The following is a 9,097-nucleotide window of genomic DNA, read 5'->3' on the forward strand; positions in this document are numbered from 1 at the left end:
ATCTATTGATAAAAGGCTGTTGCAAATGCCTTTTTAAAAAATTAGCCAGTCGAGAAGCTCGCATCTCAAAAACCAAGGTGAGTAATCTCCTCATTTTCTTTCTCCGACTAGCACGGCTGTGCTGAGATGGGGTGTGGGAATATGCGTGGCCTGGGATCAACTTGGAAGCAAGGTCACTTGCTCAATGAGCTCAGATCTCTTGATTTCGACTTGGCTGCTATTAGTGAAACAAGGATCTCCGGAAAACATGCTCTAGCATCCATTTTCGAGGACTACGAGATATTCTCATCTTGTGGTCTATCGGAAGCGGGTGGTGGTGTAGCAGTGCTACCCCGGAAATCCTTAGATCTCCAAGTACAGGTAGTAGAGTGGTGGTCCTGGATGTAAACGGCAACGAAGGTGGCGCCTTTAGACCAGTGTCGGCTTATGCCCCAATAGGGGCTGGAAGGCTAGATTTCTTCAGGGGTCTATAAACATTCCTGGGGGCGTCTTGCACTTTAGTACTAGTGGGGGACTGGAATAGTATTCTGAACACACGGAAGGACTATGTGGGTTTAGTACATAGTAGAAAGGGGTGTAAAATCCTCGAAAACCTGCTCAGGTTCTGTGATGTGCCAGTGGGGACATAGAGCAACTACAGTGGGTCATCCAGATTGTATTTAGATAGAGTATTTTTTAGGTCAATCGTATAGAGAGAGCATAGGTTGTCCACAAGTTCAATTGGTCGGCTACATAGACCACAAATTTGTGATATGCTCAGTCGATTTAGATATGACCCATAGACAGGAACCCAATTACTGGAAGTTGAATGCTTCCTTACCAGCTCGCAAAGACTACATGGACCGGATTAGTGAACTAGTTAAGCGGCAGTTGAAGTGGATTATTGTCAACAACCGGTGGTGGGTCGCTCTGAAGAGTGCAATTGGAATAGAATCGATAGCGCCTAGTAAAGATTTAGCAATAAAAAGAAACAGATTAAAGGGAGAACTAGTTAGCAAACTCGAAGAGCCTATTAGTAAAGGCATCGCAACCAACGTGTTAGCAGCGAGAATGGCTCTTGACCATTTCTTTGAGGCAAAACATGAAGGTTGCGTTGTCAGAGCTAAGGCCCGTGCGCTAAAACGCAAGTCGCAAATCGTCCGGTTTGGATGGTCTACACTGCGATGTCTATGTTTACGTGCCAGATTTGTTTGGCAGCCTCTTGGCAGATGTCTACAGTAACTGGCAGCAGAACGGGAGAGTTTCTAGTGCTGTTAGCCGGGATGTAGTAACAGTGCTGAGAAAGGACATCGACAATACTAGGGAATTTTTGGGCCTTAACTTTGCTAAACACAAAGTTTAAGACTTTTTCCAAGATATTAGCGAAAAGGTTGGCGCTTGTCATTGGTAGTCTGATCTGGGAGGCACAAACGTGCGCAATCCCGAGCAGGTCTACCCACGACAACCTCCACCTTATGCGATACATCGTAGAGAGAGATGGGACTAAAGCTGACTTCGGTGAGGCCTTGATCAATTTAGATAAGTCAAAAGCTTTTGATAGGGTTGACCATCGCTATTTGGGAGCGGTTGGTTTTGGACCCATTTTCAGAAGCTGGATTGCTGCAATGCACTGCGGCACCAGCTCGATGGTCAAAGTGAATGACCACCTATCAGAACCGTTTAGTATCGCATGTTCAGTCCGTCAGGACTTCCCACTGTGGCTGCTTCTGTATGTGCTGGTTCTTGAGCCACTGCTGCGGAAGTTGGAACAATTAAGAGGCTTCTCATTCGCAATTGGACTTGGAAGGCAGTGTCTGCCTACGTGGATGACGTCACCATCATGGTGTCGGACGCCTCCGAAAGTGGAGACGGTCGGCTCCATTGTAAAAGAATATGAGTCGGTTGAAGGGGCTAAAATCAATGCCGACAAGTCGGTGGGATTGCGACTGGGCACCTAGAGAGGCTGATCGATGCCATCGGACGGTGTCGTCGGACGCTGGACTGACGTACCAGTTAAACTGCTTGGGGTCTGGTGATGAACAAGGTGACTTCTCTTACCCAGAAATGGGCAGAGAGGAAGATGTCCCTGAAAGGTCGGGCAGAGATGACAAATGCCTACATTGCCTCTGTCATTATTTATCATCTGACCGCTATGCCTTGACCCAGTTACTGCTTGAATAGATGAGAGCGTATCCTGTTTATTTTCTTCTGGAAGGGATGTGTTCTAATGGTCAGGCGTCGGTCTGCTGCCAACTTCCTTTGCGTCGCGGCTTAGGCATGCCATGGATTTTAATGCGCAGACACGCACCCAGGTTGCGCCACCTGCAGCGATTTCTAGAAGGTGAACGTGTGTGGGATCCGTTTGTGAGACACGCCTTTCCGCAGCTGATTTCCTTGATGGAGCTGCAGTCCTGGGCAAAGGATAGGCCAAGACTGGACACCTGACACTTAGAATGTCGTAGGTGCTCACTGACCTCTACAAGTCGGGCAATATTCAACTTTAGATATTTTCAGAGGATTAGTAGCGGTGAAGTACGATGACATCTTCGGGGAGACCCTAGGCATTGACAAAGACGAACAGGCAAGTCTATTCCGGTTGGAGACTGTTATGGATAATTTCCAGATGTCTTTGGCCTGGCAGTGTTACCGGGGAGTGGGGAGTGCTACCAGTACGAGATAAACTCTACAGGCACGGATCTATTGTCAGACGGGCTCGTCCGAGGTACTCGCAGAGTGATGAAACTGTTCTGCATGCACTCGCTCAATGTTTGGGCATTGCTGACTTGTGGAGTTATGTTGAACAGCCGCTGTCGCATGTAGGACAGATCCATCTGTTGTCCGAGTTCATAATGATGATTGCTCCCGCTGCCCTCCTTTAATCGGGCTGGCAAGGCAGTTTTCCTTTGTCTGGTGGCTGTGGCAAAAGAGGTTATCTGGTGGACGAGGCTGAAAGGAATGAGGACAGAAACTTTCCTCCTTGGCAAAGCTCTCATCAACTTTTTCAAGTTTCACTTGAAAAAAAAAGTGAGAGTAGAGGGAGGTGTTGTTCTTGAGTGAATTTATGAAAAGGTGGGTGAAAGTTGCAAAAATGACATGAGTGGATGGTGCCACTCTGAGTGTAGACCTGTGAGTCGGAAGAAAAAAGTTGGAGTGGACTCTCGTCCTTGGTACTCAGGGTACTCTTCCTTGATTACTTCTAGAAGTTCTCCTAAATCAGGGGGATTCCTTCATGATCACTTCCCCCGCCTCCTCTTTTTCTAGTGTCATATACTATGTTTAGTTCCTTTCTGCTAATGAATACTGTGTATACTTTCTATTTTATCATTCCATTATATGTAAATCCCAACATTTTATGTCTGTCTTTACGTATTGTCCACCTCACCCTTCGCCTTAGTAGCGCATAAAAGACATAATAATAATAATAATAATAATAATAATAATAATAATAATAATTATTATTATTATTATTATTATTATTATCATTATCATTATCATTATTATTATTAAGGCGGCGAGCTGGCAGAATAGTTAGTACGCCGGGTAAACTGCCTAGCAGCATTTCGTCCGTCCATGCATTCTGAGTTCAAATTCCGCTGAGGTCGACTTTGCCTTTAATCCTTTCAGGATTCTCATTCTTAAGGTATTTTTCAATGTTATTATTATTATTACCATCATCATCATCATCATCATTTTTCAGGTCACTGCCTGGAATCGAACTCGGAATCTTGAGGCTAGTAGCCCGCGCTCTTAATCGCTACACCATATGGAGATATATAGAGAAACTCCATCAAAAACTTGCTCGTCTTTCAAACCATCTAACTTTCCTGTGTAAATGTAGAGACACAAAGCTAATACCACCTGGCTTGAATATAATAGCAGCAGTGAATTCATATAAAGCTAGAAGAGTAGCGCAAAGAGAAGGACATGCCCTCATCCGTGAGAGGATGCATTACAACCGTTGGAAAAAACATCAACTAAATAACGAAACCAAAGGGAGGTTATCTTCATTAATTGGGAGAATAACCAGGGATGATGATAGAAAGAGAATCCAACAAGATCTAGAAAAGTCGTACACGAAAGAATTTGAAATGGTGAAGACACGCCAGATTAAGAAGTTTATGAAATTCAAAGGTCAGAGAATGAAGACCAAAGTCCGTCACCCACCTGTGAAAGCAGTAATTAATGTAAGTAGCCGACATCTAGAAAGCTCTGGAGAAGCAGTACTAAACAAGGGTCTCAACTTTGTGACAACCATCAAGCGCATTCTATACTTGGACATAATAGCCCCTATTGAAGAGATAGCTGTAAAGATACCAAAAACTCAGGGAGATGAACTAAGGTGGAAAGTGAGACAAGTACTAGAGAAAGCGAAACTTTCAAAACCAAACATTACTAAGGAAGAGAATATCTCTATCAAAAGACTACAGAGTGACAATTCCATCATAATACTTCCTGCAGACAAGAGAAATACAGTGGTGATGAACAAGTCTGACTACTCGTAAAAATTGGCAAGTCTCATAAGTGATGTTAGCTACAGCAAAGTAAAGAAAGACCCAACTCTGAAAACAGAGAGGAAGTTGTCACAGATCTTGATCAAGAACAAGGATCAGTTTACACCAACGAAGTACAGACAACTGACTCAACACTGCTCGCTAAAAGTCGATGGTTTTAACAACATTGCTTTATGGTGCTAAATATTGGACTGTACCGAAAGCACATCATTCAGCTTGACGGTTTTCATATGCAATGCTTGCGTACTATCTCCAATATAAAACTGAGTGACCTATTTTATAACCATGAGGTACTTACAAAATTCAACACATCAAGTATTGAAGTCATCTTCATCAAAATACAGCTTAGATGGTCAGGTCATCTCTCACATATGAGTGATATCAGAATTCCGAGGCAACTTCTCTTTGGCCAATTCCCAACAGGAAGATCAGTTGGAAAGCCACTCTTGCGCTTCAAAGACAAACTAAAAGACAATCTGAAACGATGCAACATACCCTTTTCTTCCTGGGAAAACAAAGCATCAGAACGCAGGACCTGGTGCCAGTCCTGCTTCTCCTCAGTTCAAAAATTCTTAGCTGGGATATATCTTCAGAACTTGCTATGTAACATCTAAAAGACTTGACTTAAACTGCTCTTCAAAACTATAAGGCCAGTGCACTGTCTGTTTTTTCAGGTAAACTATATAACTCAAGTTCATGAAACTCACCTCAAGATAGGAAATGGAATAGAAAAAGGCAATGTAATATTTAAATTTATTGAAATCCAAAAATAAATTAGATATTAATTCAAAACACATACAGAGCCAGAAAACCCTTGTTCAAAACTATTATGCCAGATTGAATATGTTGCAAAAATGAAGCAAAACAGGAAAATTATGATATATTTCAATGATGTTTTCATACAATACACAAACAACAATGTATTTGACCTTCGCCTTTCTGAATTACTTCAAAGACTCTCGATTTCATGCTCCCAATCAACTTCTGCAGCAGATTAAGTAGAAGCTCTTTCCAAGTCTTCTTTATTGCCGTTTCAAGTTTTCAACAGATGAATACTCTTTATCTTTGTTGTACACAACATTCGGGAGATATTCCCTGGCACTTTCTATAGGATTAATTGTTGGGACGTCTTGCTGGCAATGACATGACTTCAAACCCAATTGGATGAAGGAAATCGAAAGTTGCCTTTGCTTTATGACTAGGGGCATTGTCCTGTTGAAGTATGAAGTTCTCGCCATGGAGCCTGCTTCCTTCTTCGTGAATGTGAGCCCGTCCAACATATCGATGAATCGTGCAGTATTTTAAGGGCCATCAATGATGACAAGCAGCAGTTTCCCATTGGTAGATATGGCTCCCCTCTCCATTAGACCTCCTCTACTGTTCTGCCACCTGGAATAAGTAGAATTTTGCATACATTTACCTGCCCAGTAATACTTATAACCGTCGAGGCCATTCAAATTCCATTTTTTCTCATCAGAGAACAGAACCCTGGTCCATTCACCATCCCACGTCTGATGCTGCCGAGCAAACTCCAATCTAACAGCTTTGTGGGAAGGAGACAATAACGGACGTCCTAGCCGCTTCTTCGGGTGGAAACTAGGGTTCAAAATCACTCTTCTAACAGTGAATGTCGAGGCTCTTGTCGATGCTTTAATTTTGGAAACAGAAGGGCAACGTGATTTTATCACAGCTCTGACAACGGCTCTTTCATCCCTTTCTGATGTAGCGTTGGGACCTCCATCAGCATAAACCCTGTTGTAGCCATCATGATCTTTCAGAAAATTGTCCACTGGCATTCTGCTTCACTGAATCTAACTGGCAATATTCCGGTTAGTCATTCCTCCCACTTACAGTGCAAGAATCGCCCCTTATTCAATTTCGGAAAACTTTGTAACTTTAGGCATACTGGAAATGTAATCTGAGATTAATGGAGAATAGGACTGAGTTGAATATTTTCCCAAACTTAGAACAAAGCATGTGGGTTTATACTTTTGAATAGTTCTTTAATTATGTTTATTCTGAACAGCTGTGAGTTAGAGTTTTGTCAGAAGAAAAGAATGTCATTTGTGTTAGAAGAAAATAATGCATGTTAACTTCCGAAACATTAAAACATGAATATTCTCATACTTCCATCAATAACTTGTTCGTTTCTTTTTCATTGTTTCAGTTATAATTCTTTTTTCAAAAGAAACGTCATTTTATAGTATTACTGGGCAGAAGAAAAAAAAAACGAAAATAAAAGCCGACAGTATAAAGAAAGGTGGGAAAATAGCGAGACTTTCTGAAAATTGTATGAAATATGTATATTTTACTCACGCTCTCTGTTGTTCATAGCGAATTAAAACAAAAAGAAATGTTGTGGGTTATGTCATACAAAAGAAGTGAGTAATGTAGGTGATTTCAATTTAAACCAAAATTCTCATGCCTAAATTTATATATTGTATTTTGGAATGGTAATTATGCCAATAACATTAACTTACACATTAGTTAACTTTTACTCCTTTATGTATATATATTTGTTGCTAAACAAAGTTTGTTAGGATTGAACTGAGAAGTATGCTGATACAAAATTTTCAATTTCATCTCAATAGATTTTCTACAGAATTCAGAGCCAGCACGGCAAGTTACGATGTTTTGCAAACGAATTCATCTATGTAAACAAATACAATCGAAGATAGAAAAATAGTTTATGAATGTATATGCATATTGCAAGGGTTATTGCCCTTTCATCAGCACCTCAGCTAGCCCACTAACTATCCACGAACACATTGTTGAAATGACCACGAATTTTAATGGTGTAACATAATTGGATAGACCAATTTACATATTAACCACGTACTTGGCAACTGGTACGTAAATTTAATTGCTGGAAAGGCAACAATATATAATTTTGCAACTATAATATACTACTAAGTATAATAAAGCTTTATAAGTCTATATTGTGTTTTACCATGTTAGCAGTGTCTTACCATGTGTTAGCAGTGTCTTACCATGTGTTAGCAGTGTCTTACCATGTGTTAGCAGTACAATATTTTTACTTTTAGGCTTATCTCTTAGCGCACCCGTTATGCATTTAATCAATAATTTTGCATGTCACATAATAAAGTTGAGGACAGAAAAACTGACCATAGATATACGAGGCCATGCTCCTCTCAAATCCAAATAGGTGCAACCACAAAAGTAATACAAACAATAACAATACCGATAGTAGCGGGTCATCAACAGTTTGGGTTATAAATCAGGATAATACGCACACACACACACACACACACATGCAATGATACCTCGCAATACGTGTTTAATTCGTTCCATGACCGAGCTCGTTTTACGATTTACTCGTTTTACGATTTACTCGTTTTACAAATCAATTTTCCCATTGAAATTAATTAAAACATCATTAATCCGTCCCTGCCCCTCAAAACCACCCCAAAATAATTTTTTATGGGCCTTAAAACGGAAAAGGTGCAGTTACAAGGAAAATGACAGTTATAAAAACATAATAAAAGAGAAAGCAAAAGATATACTCTTTTACTTGTTTCAGTCATTTGACCGTGGCCATGCTGGAGCACCGCCTTTAGTCGAGCAAATCAACCCCAGGACTTATTGTTTGTAAGCCTAGTACTTATTCTATCGGTTTCTTTTGCCGAACCGATAGGTTACGGGGACGTAAACACACCAGCATTGGTTGTCAAGCGATGTTGGGGGACAAACACAGATACACAAACATATAAACACACATCCGTCTATTAAATCCACTCACAAAACTTTGGTCGGCCCGAAGCTATAGAAAAAGACACTTGCCCAAGGTGCCACGCAATGGGTCTGAACCCGGAACCATGTGGTTGGTAAGCAAGCTACTTACCACACAGCCACTCCTGCGTCTGTATATGTAAACTGGTTTTATCAATTAAATTACCTTAAAGATGGGGTGATTTGATCGCGAGGAAAACGATGGAGCTGGGTGGAGGAGGATTATTGTTTAGAAAAAGAATCTCCTTCCATTAAGACTTCAGGAAGAACAATTTCTGACGTTTTCTGTCTCACTTCGCTTAATTTAAGCGTTTTGGACACACTTTCTTCCCTTTTTACACTTGCAGGTTGTTTCATTAGAAATATATCAATAGAAGTTTGCTTTTTCCTGCCTTTCAAAATGTTGCGTAAATGCATCAGAGCAGTGTCATTAAATTAAGCAGTTGCATGACCTGTAGATACTTTTTCAGGATGATGATTATCTACAAATTCAGAAACATACTGTCACTTTGCCAACATTGCCTTTATATTATTCCTTCTCCGCTACACTGTCCTCCTCCGGAGAACCAATCTCTTCCACCGCATCTGTCTTTTGTGGACAGCTGACATTTTCCATCATACCCAGCAAAATAAACTGTGAGTTTTCAAATAATAATAATAATAATAATAATAATAATAATTCTTTTACTCTTTTACTCTTTTACTTGTTTCAGTCATTTGACTGCGGCCATGCTGGAGCACCGCCTTTAGTCGAGAAAATCGACCCCAGGACTTATTCTTTGTAAGCCTAGTACTATTTCTATCTGTCTCTTTTTGCAGAACCGCTAAGTTACAAGTTACGGGGACGTAAACACACC

This window comes from Octopus bimaculoides, chromosome 14 (assembly GCF_001194135.2).
Source record: "Octopus bimaculoides isolate UCB-OBI-ISO-001 chromosome 14, ASM119413v2, whole genome shotgun sequence".
In the NCBI taxonomy this organism is placed as follows: domain Eukaryota; kingdom Metazoa; phylum Mollusca; class Cephalopoda; order Octopoda; family Octopodidae; genus Octopus; species Octopus bimaculoides.